Source organism: Panulirus ornatus, chromosome 38 (genome assembly GCF_036320965.1).
Source record: "Panulirus ornatus isolate Po-2019 chromosome 38, ASM3632096v1, whole genome shotgun sequence".
Classification (NCBI taxonomy): Eukaryota; Metazoa; Arthropoda; class Malacostraca; order Decapoda; family Palinuridae; genus Panulirus; species Panulirus ornatus.
The window spans coordinates 8,973,532-8,983,680 of record NC_092261.1 but is presented as its reverse complement, the minus strand read 5'-3'; positions in this window follow the sequence as shown (position 1 = coordinate 8,983,680).

The window sequence follows — 10,149 nt, the reverse complement described above, 5'->3', positions numbered from 1 at the left end:
AGGTCCCACCTCTCGTAATTACTAGGCTCTTGCATGCCTTTTATAACCAACTGCACGTCTTTATACGGCATTAAAAGTCGATCGTAGGACATAACAAGTGTACTAGGTTATTATACACCGATACACCGTCAGATACAACAGTTAGACTAATCACTCAACATCTCTGTACAAAACCTTCGCAATTCATCGTAAATCATATCCACTTTACTGTGCTCTTACATCCTAATACACGGCCTTAATGACCAGATCTTTAGATAAGATAAGGCTGTTCCGTCTTGATACATGGCCTTAATCACCAATAGGGACAAACCAGTCCTAAAACATGAACAGTATAACGAATGCGACATTCTGCGTTGGCGGGCCCGTACCCACCCACCGTCACCAGCATCAGCTAGCCACCGAGCCTGTAAACAAGCTCCGACACCAATACCAGGACACGTGATTAATGCACCCGCCGCGGGGCCACAGCGTTGCAGCAGCCAGCTCTCGTGTTCAAGCATTTTACCAAAACACATTTACGACTCATTTTCACAAGTTTCGGAGTGAAATTCAATATCGAGCGACACACAAACACAGAGCTTAGCGATCACTGATGTAGAGAACTGTGATTATACACTACATAAACAGCAAAAAGAAAAAAAAAAGAGAAAACTAAACCAAAAATTATTTAAAAACTAAAACCTAAACAACACACAGAACATGAAAATTACTACAGTACACATCCAGTGCATGGGTATCATTAACAATAAAAGTGAGCAAATTTTTGCTAAAGTTTGGCCTGTCAACAAAAATGCTGGCAATACGCTGAAGCGCGGTTATCAATTTACACACCATGTTGTTGAATATCAAGCAGAGAGTCCTGAGCGATTTATGACCTCCAGTCACTTGACTGATCAAACAATATTTGCTTTGTGTACGTAAACAAACTTACCATGGATGCACACTGCGCAGCAAAAATCATCAATAGACAATACAGCTCAACGCGGAGCGCGGTCGCTCACCCATAATGCCTATAGAGAATAAACATCCTGAATTGATCCCTGCTTACTACCTCCATTTCCACGCTAAATGTTGAACATTGGGAAATACGAAGACAAAAAAAGAAAAAAATGTTACGAAAAAATTAAAACCAAAGAAGTGCAAACGATAAAAGCGTAAAGCTATTACGAAAAATAGGACGATGAAATAGGGGACAATATGCAAAACAAACATGACCAAAAAAAATGCAAAGGTGAAATAAAAAAAATCGAAAGCAATCAATCAACTACTGAAAGAAGCACTTCGTACCATCTGCAGAAATATGCCGGGCTAACTTTAAGTGAAATCGTGAAATCTTTATCACCAATCATCGCCCCACTGGATCGCGACTAGGCATCTACAGCGTAACGTAAACTTGAATTTCACCATCATTCGCACTAGGAATCTACAGCGTAACATAAACTTGAACTTCACAATCACCGCACTAGGCATCTACAGCGTAGCATAAACTTGAATTTCACCATCGTTCGCACTAGGCGTCTACAGCGCAAAGTGAACTCGAATTCCACCATCAGGAGTTTGACATGTATGAAAACACTATACAACAAATTCATATCGATACATAATGAAAGCCAGAAACTACGAACCACAACGTGCTACATTCTAGATGTCGGATGGCCTGAAATGTTTGAACGGAACTTTGTGAGTGGTTTCCATTCAACAAACAACTTCCTCACTCCCGAACAATGACTCCCAAAGTTCTTGCGTGCTGTCGCTGCCCTTCATCCACTCAAATAAGGTAAGATGTTCGTTTAACTCGAACCCAACCCGTCCTAACCTACTCAACATTTTATGCTAGACTGAGGCTAGTCTGGATTGGGATGGATTTGCTTTGGTTTCGTTTTGCACGGGAATTCGTTACATCAAACCCCACGTTTTCCCCTGACGTTCATAAACAACCCCCCCCCCCCAAGTTTCTGTGGTTCATAAAAAGAGAATGCAAGATAAGCGGTGAGGGTAGTGCATTCACGGGGCATGGAAGTCATTCTCCTCCTGCAAATTTCTCATTTGTATCAGAAAAACAATTTCCGTTGAGTTCTCAAAACTGAAAACAAATAAGCTTTTGAGGGAGGAGAAATGTTCCACTCCTCCATTTTACGTTGGGGGAATATTTCCTGGGGAAAAATAGTCACGAGGGAGGAGGAGGAAGGGGGGTGAATATATTCAAGGGAGAACTTCCGTACTTTGCCAGTTATTAACGTAATGTTCTTAAGATGGTCTTGTAAAACAGTACAACTAAGGTGTGTAATTTCCTCAACCAACACTATTCGCATATAGGCCCATTAATAAAGAGAGAAAAAAAAATACTTAACCTATAACACTATTCGTATAAAAGCCCATTAATAAAGAAAAAAAACTACTTCACCTGTTTTCAATGAGAAATGGATTACTACTTCCTTTTAATTTTACTATCGTGACCGACGTAAAGTTAGGATGAGATATGGTAATCGGTTCTTATGAGTGACGCGATGACGTTTAGCATCGCGAAAGACCGAACCGCTACAGCCGTTCCCAGATAATCAGCTTTATTTCCTTACACTGCTCACGTGTGTATGACACCCGTTCTTCCTTTGGATTGTCCTTCCTCTGCACTAAATCGTCCACCATAAATCATAATCAAACCCACTGACTGAACGCTTCGAGACGGTGTTATGGGTGTAAGAGTTGCCAGGCAGAGATATATGTACTTAATTCACAACATGAACAATATGTAAGCCCCTAGGAGTGAGGTGACAATTACCTCACAATAATTAATAACGTGAAATTCAAAACATACGTACAACTAACACATAAGTCATCGCCTCGTATCAAATTTGATGCTGAACCGCAATTCTTTCTCAACTTATCTATCACTTTATCCCCTTTCTTTAAACGAGTGTTAAATTCGACATTTGATGCTGCCTGTCTTCCTGACACCACCCGAAGTTCTGCATTAAAGAGGAAGTGTAACTAAATGGCGCAAACTCAGGTATTTACAGTAAAAATCGTAAAATCCGATGTGGGGTTACAAGAGAAAATGTACATACACCTTTGCAAATTTAAGGAGTGTCTATTGTATTACAACAATCCATCACTTTCGACAGAAATAATATCAACTGGAAAAAGAAGTGTTAACACATGTTTTTGAACATAACATACACCTGATATACCGTGTAAAGCTTTTAAAGACATGTTATGCAGTAATCTACTACAAGATATCTAATGTCCCTCACATCGTTTTCATTCTTCCATACATTACAGGAAGCCTTGATTACCGTCACGTCATTCAGAACGTGAAAAATAAGATAAAACAAATGTGTGATGCGACGATCGGCTTCATTTTGTGATAAAGCTCAAATTATAACGAATCAAACATAAATAAATACTTAACTGCAAGGTGCTTGGGACTCGCTTGGTCCGTTTTCTGTGGAGTATGCCCATCCAGCAAATCTGTGTGTACTCTCTCTCTCTCTCTCTCTCTCTCTCTCTCTCTCTCTCTCTCTCTCTCTCTCTCTCTCTCTCTCTCTCTCTCTCTCTCTTTCGTGTCTGCAACTGTGCTTCGCTTCCCCAAACCACTGAGTGAGTTTAGAAGGTTCCTCCCCGGTTCCGGAGTAGACCAACCCTTCTCTGCCTCCTTTCTCAGAGGGAAAAGAGCTTTACCTGATATACAATGCAAACAACGATGTCAGTGGAAGCGAAAGATACGTTGTTACTATATCTGATAAGGATATACCCTGATCATGAACTGGCTGGGGTGAGAGGGCTGTGCATTTACCCATTTACGAGTGTGGGAAGGGATTCATGAACCCCATTACCAGGCATGGAAGAAGGTCAACTGGACAGCTGATTCATCTAACAGGAGTTTGAGAGTAAATGAATGTAAACGTCTCCAGGAGCTTCATCAACACAAACAGGGAAACACAAGATGGACGAGTACAGATTCTTTTTTAAACCAATGACAGTGGCGGCCGCCCCAAATATTATGTGCACCCTCAATGCAAGACTTCAGAACATATCTTTTGTGTTACATCTTCCATGCCATATGAAAGATATTCCTACTAAAACACATGATATATAAGACAATATGGTAAATCTATTCTCAAGTAAATGATGATGCTCAGAGATGAAGTCCCGATGGATCTTTAAAGGAATATTAACGACTGGTGGACATGCGTTGCTGATGTGTAGAAAATGCTGAGGATGTGAGAGGGAAGTGTTAGACAGCCGTTAGATTGTTCGAGCAGTATTCGGTGTACTTTCGAAAAGCGTTAGATATGTGCTGGGCGATGGCTGGAAATATGGTGGCGATTTTATGTGTTTAAAGGACTGACTGTTGGTGAAATGTGATTCAGTCCTGCAAATTTACTTATAACATTTATACGAGAGAGAGAGAGAGAGAGAGAGAGAGAGAGAGAGAGAGAGAGAGAGAGAGAGAGAGAGAGAGAGAGAGAGAGAGAGAGAGACCGTGTGGGTGTGTTGCGTGTGTTTGAACGTATGTCCTCAGCTACGTAAACCTGCTCACTTGCCCAGCTGAGGTAGAGCACGCTGACGAGGCTGCACAAACGTAACAACATGTAATTGTCAGGAGAACAGCAGCTGATGACGACTTGTGTCCCTGACCTTTGACTTTTTGACCTTCCCTCAGTGGCCACATCAAGGCCTACGTGTGTGCCGGGGTAAATCTCCGTAACAAAATTGAACTGGCTGACATAATCTATTATTAAGCTTGTGTCTAAAGGGACGGCCTGACAACAAAGGCTTGGCGTCCCCATGCCCACCGAATGCGATCTACCCACCACCGGGTGACGAGGTCATGTGATAAACGGGAAAGAAACATGATTCATGTGAAAAACAGAAAGGAAAATATAAACGTGCAAACTAATAGAAATGATGAATACACACACACACACACACACACACACACACACACACACACACACACACACACACATATATAAATATATATATATATATATATATATATATATATATATATATATATATATATATATATATATATGTATTATCATACTACTTAAACCAAGACAAATGGCAACGAATACAGAAAAAAATAATGGAGTATCGAAGAAAAGAGTAATAATATATAAATAAAAATCTCACACGTAGGGACCAAAAAAGTTAATCACATCAGTTATCTCAAATTTCAAACTGCGAAGTCAAGCCTTCACCAAAAAGGGGATCTTCGTGGAAGCAAACACGAACACGTTCTATCCGAGCGTGGCGATAAAAATAGACAAGGCTGTTTCACGGCCCACTGGCTGTTGGTAGCAGTGAAGAGATCCTGCTCCTGACGCCTTACCCTGCACCGCAGATGTTACTTGGGCGTCCCAAGCGGTGGGATTAGAAAGAAAAGACCCCCAACGGAAGCTTCGCCAATGATCCCAAGACGCTTAATCAAGGCAGCTGGACACAACCGACACTCCTCATGGCTTAGCGAGCATCGCATATATGGACACACACACACACACACGTGACTATGGTGCGCGTAGGGGCACTACCCGGGGATCTAATCGAGGGCGTAGCTCTCGGCCCACAGCCCCCCAACCCAGCTGCTGCTCATCCTTTCCTCGGGGCTGGTTGATGAATGGGTACCTGACTCAAGCTGGTATGTGTGTGTTTACATGTGCCTGTGTGTGTACACACATACGTGTAAAGACATGGTACATAAATGCAAGGCGCACACCGAGTGTAAAACTCTCTCCCCATAACACACATACACACACGTACACACACACACACACACACACACACACACACACACACACACACACACTAAATATCTACTACTATTGCTACTACTACTACTACTACTACTACTAATAATAATAATAATAATAATAACTATAAACATCTCGGCTAATTACATGGGAGGGGGTGTAAAAATGGCATCTTTCCGTTGACACTGAGGGCCGTCAGTCAATCCACTGATTTTACTGACGTTCCACAGATGAGGGCTCCTGTCTCCACCAGCCCTCCACGGTGGTGTGTAGTGGTATACCACACCGTGCCATACAGCTGGCGGGGTGAGGCGACGGACCTGCGTCACGCGTCACCACAGCTTCGTCACACCGTACCAATGCATGACCAGGAAGCCAATTGCATGTGACGGGATGATGCCCTTCTTCTCTCTCTCTCTCTCTCTCTCTCTCTCTCTCTCTCTCTCTCTCTCTCTCTCTCTCTCTCTCTCTCTCTCTCTCTCTCTCTCTCATCAATGACCGGAGCAATACGACGGCCTTTTATCACTTCACATCAACTCTGCATCATTGATTGATGTGACTGGGTCGTCAGTGCAGACAAAATGTCGCCTTAAATAAGTAAAGAGTTTTTAAAAGTCCCTTGAAGGTCAAATTTAAATGCTGACGGACACCTGATTAAGAACTCTGAACTTTCCGTAGGACATTAAAAAGTGACTTGAGCTTAAGAAATAATATATATTCTTTTCTACGTCTAAATTAATACTCCGGGGAAAATGAAAAAGAATTAAATAATCTGTATTCTGAGATTTTTTTTTTTTTTTTTCTTTTTTGGCAGGAGATGTTAAGTGTGTCCAGCGGTTCCGTTTCCGTGAATCATAAATTTAAATAACTAGTGAGGTAAGGCGAGGCTGATGACGTTTACAACACGAGTTTACCTAAATGATGAGAAAGAGGCGACGAGAACGTTGCGATTATATACGTGTGAGCGCATGATGTCACCAGCGATCATCTACACGGGCGCACAGCGTCACCAGCCATTATATCTACACGGGCGCACGACGTCGCCTGCCATTATGATATCTACACGGGCGCATGACGTCACCAGCTCTTACCTATACGGGCGCAATGCGTCACCAACGTTCATGCGTCCGATAGCAACATGTCACTTCCCATTAAGCCAGACTCTGACACACCACAGACCACCGCGCTGGCCACTTGCGTTCAACTCGTCCTACTCACGAGTGCATAATACAGAAGCAGATCGCTGGACCATTCTAAACACAACAGCTGGGCAGCAATTGTATGAATGTTGTACGACTCGCAATACAAGTTGGAACGCAGCAAATTACTGACGAACAATGTACAAGAGTAGGTAACTCCACCTGGCTTTGGGCGTCCTGGGCGATTATGCAGTATCGGAGCTGGAGATGGAGGGACGGAGAGGGAAAGGTTTTTGATATCTCGGGGACCTGAACATGCAGGAGGGTGTGAGGCGTGCACGGGATGGAATGATCTGGAGGTATGTGGTATACAAGGAACGAAGTGCAGTCAGTGGACTGAATCAGGGCATGTAAAGCAACTGGAAGTAAACGTCTATGGTACTGGATGTGGATAAGGGAGCTTTGGTTTCAGTGCATTACACATGACATCTGGGGAATTAATGTGGGCGAATGAGGCCATTTGTACATCTATTCCTGACGCTAAAACACAAACGCGGAAAATGGCAAACAAAGAAAATAATATATGGGAAAACACCCGAGAAATATCGATCTCTTTAGTCAACAAAACAGTGAAACTGATCGGCGGCATAATAACGTTTTGGCTGTGTAGCCTGCAGCGAGGCCCATCTTCGCCGAAGGCTCTGTGGAAACTCCCTGACGATGTGCTGACAGATACACCACCGGCAGACTAACGTGACATTTACCTACGGGAGGCAGAAGGCACAGGTGGCGAGCCTTGGGGACACCTGGAGCGCCGCGCTCCTGGTGGCTCTCGGCTAGTCTTTGGCAAGCAGGAGCCTCGCCCAGGGTAAGGAAACCCGACAGTCTGGCCTGTACGTCCAACGTCGTCTTAAAAGGCTCACCGTGTTGCTGAGTCCACGAAAGAATGTTTCTTTCCTGAGGGTATACAAGGAGAAATCTATGTCACAGCGTACCAGAAAGATGCTGGAAAGTTGTGTGAATGCCCTCTGGGCACGTCTGGAGCAGCTGGGAGGTTGTGTATACGCCTTCCGGACACATCTGCAGCAGCTGGATGGTTGTGTATACGCCTCCTGGACACATCTGCAGCAGCTGGAAGGTTGCGTACACGCCTCCTGGACACATCTGCAGCAGCTGGAAATTTGTGTACACATGTCTTGAACATACCTGCAGCAGCTGGAAGGTTGTGTACATGCCTCCTGGACACATCTACAGCAGCTGGAAGGTTGTGTACACGCCTGCAAGACACAGCTGGAAGGTTCTGTACACGCCTTCTGGACACACCTGCAGCAGCTGGAAGATTGTGTACACGCCTCCTGGACACACCTGCAGCAGCTGGAAGGTTATGTACCAACGCCTGTGTCAGCACAGGAAGGTAAGGTTGTACTGTACAAGGCCAGGTGTACACACGCTGCAGTAATTACAGCAATGAGAGCACGAGTCAGAGTTTATACTAACTGGTAACACATGGGATTAATAAGATCCAGGGATGTTGTAGTGCGAGAGAACCAGGGATGTAGTAGTGCGAGAGAACCAAGGATGTTGTAGTGCTAGAGAACCGGAGTGTTGTAGTGCGAGAAAACCAAGGATGTTGCAGTGCGAGAGAACCAGAAGGCTGTAGTGCGAGAGAACCAGGATGTTGCAGTGCGAGAGAACCAGGATGTTGTAGTGCGAGAGAACTAAGGATGTTGTAGTGCGAGAGAACTAAGGATGTTGTAGTGCGAGAGAACTAAGGATGTTGTAGTGCGAGAGAACCAGGGATGTTGTAGTGCGAGAGAGCCAAAAATGTTACAGTGTGAGAGAACCAGGGATGTTATAGTGCGAGAGAACCAGGGATGTTGTAGCACGAGAGAACCAAAAATGTTACAGTGCGAGAGAACCTGGGATCCTACGGTGCGAGAGGAACCTGAAGAATCTACGGAGGAATTCGAGGAGGGAATGGAAAACGAGGAAGCTCTGTACGGAATACAAAATGACGGGGGGGGGGGGGGGGGTGAGGATGAGGAGGAGGAGGAGGAGGAGGTAAGGTTCCAGATAGAAACAGAGGGGGTGGGCTTACCTCGTAGGAGTCGTGTGCCTCCGCCCAAGAATGAGTTAACCAAGGGTGAAGCATGATCAATACTCCTGCTCCTGCTGCCTTCCCCTACAACCACAACCATAGAGAGCACTACACCAACCCCACCTGGCTCAAAGGAAACAGAAAAGGCAACCCCGGAATGGCCGGCGTGGTTAAGGACGACAGGCTGATGATCGCCCTTCGCTGGAAGATTCAAAGAGGAGGTGATCCATATTCCTTTCTGTCACCAGTATCAGAGTGGAACTCTACAAAGCGTATATCAAATACAAAACGTCAGAAAAGACGTACGATTATCCCCATTATCCACTGCGTTGGACCCAGGTGCAACAATTAACGCAGCGTTGGCTCTTGGTGCAACCATTTACGCACCGTTGGCTGCTGCTGCTGTGACCGACCATTAATGTGAAGACAGGAGCGGTTCCTAAAGAGAGAGAAGCGCCTTCACACAGGTTCCAATCCTGTTGATGCTTCGTCTTTCATCTGGCGCCACTTAGGCTTCACGTCGCCACAAAACGGCCACTAAATGTCGACAGTGCATGGCTCCGGGCGCATTAACTACTTTTTGTTTTGTACTCACTGCCCTACGTACGATGATGCATGTACGTTAGTATATCTACGCTGTATGACACGAACTATCCCATGTACGATGATGCACGATATGTACGTTTACATATCGTGAATGTAAGACATCTACTACCCCATGCACGATTATGCTCGGTATGTACGTTATCATATCGCGAATGTACGACATTTACTGTCTCATGTACGATGATGCACGGGAGGTACGTTAGCATATCTGGACGAAACGATATTTACTGTCTCATGTACGATGGAGGACAGGAGATACGTCAGTATATCCTGACTGTGCGATATCATATTTCATGTAAAGCGATACTTAATGAATACATTAGCACAACGCAGTTGTACAGTCCTTAATTACCTAATGTAGTATCATGCTAGAAAGGTCTATTAGCATAAGTCGGCTAGGCTGCCTCATGTATGATGATATCCGGGTTGGGAAATACTCCCTACGTCTGAAAAGGCTGTATTTCTCCGAGTTGATAACTTGGCTTACATGTACCCGTGAGAAGGTCTTGTAAATGGGAAGGGCAAATAATAAAAAGGTAATTATGTGCCG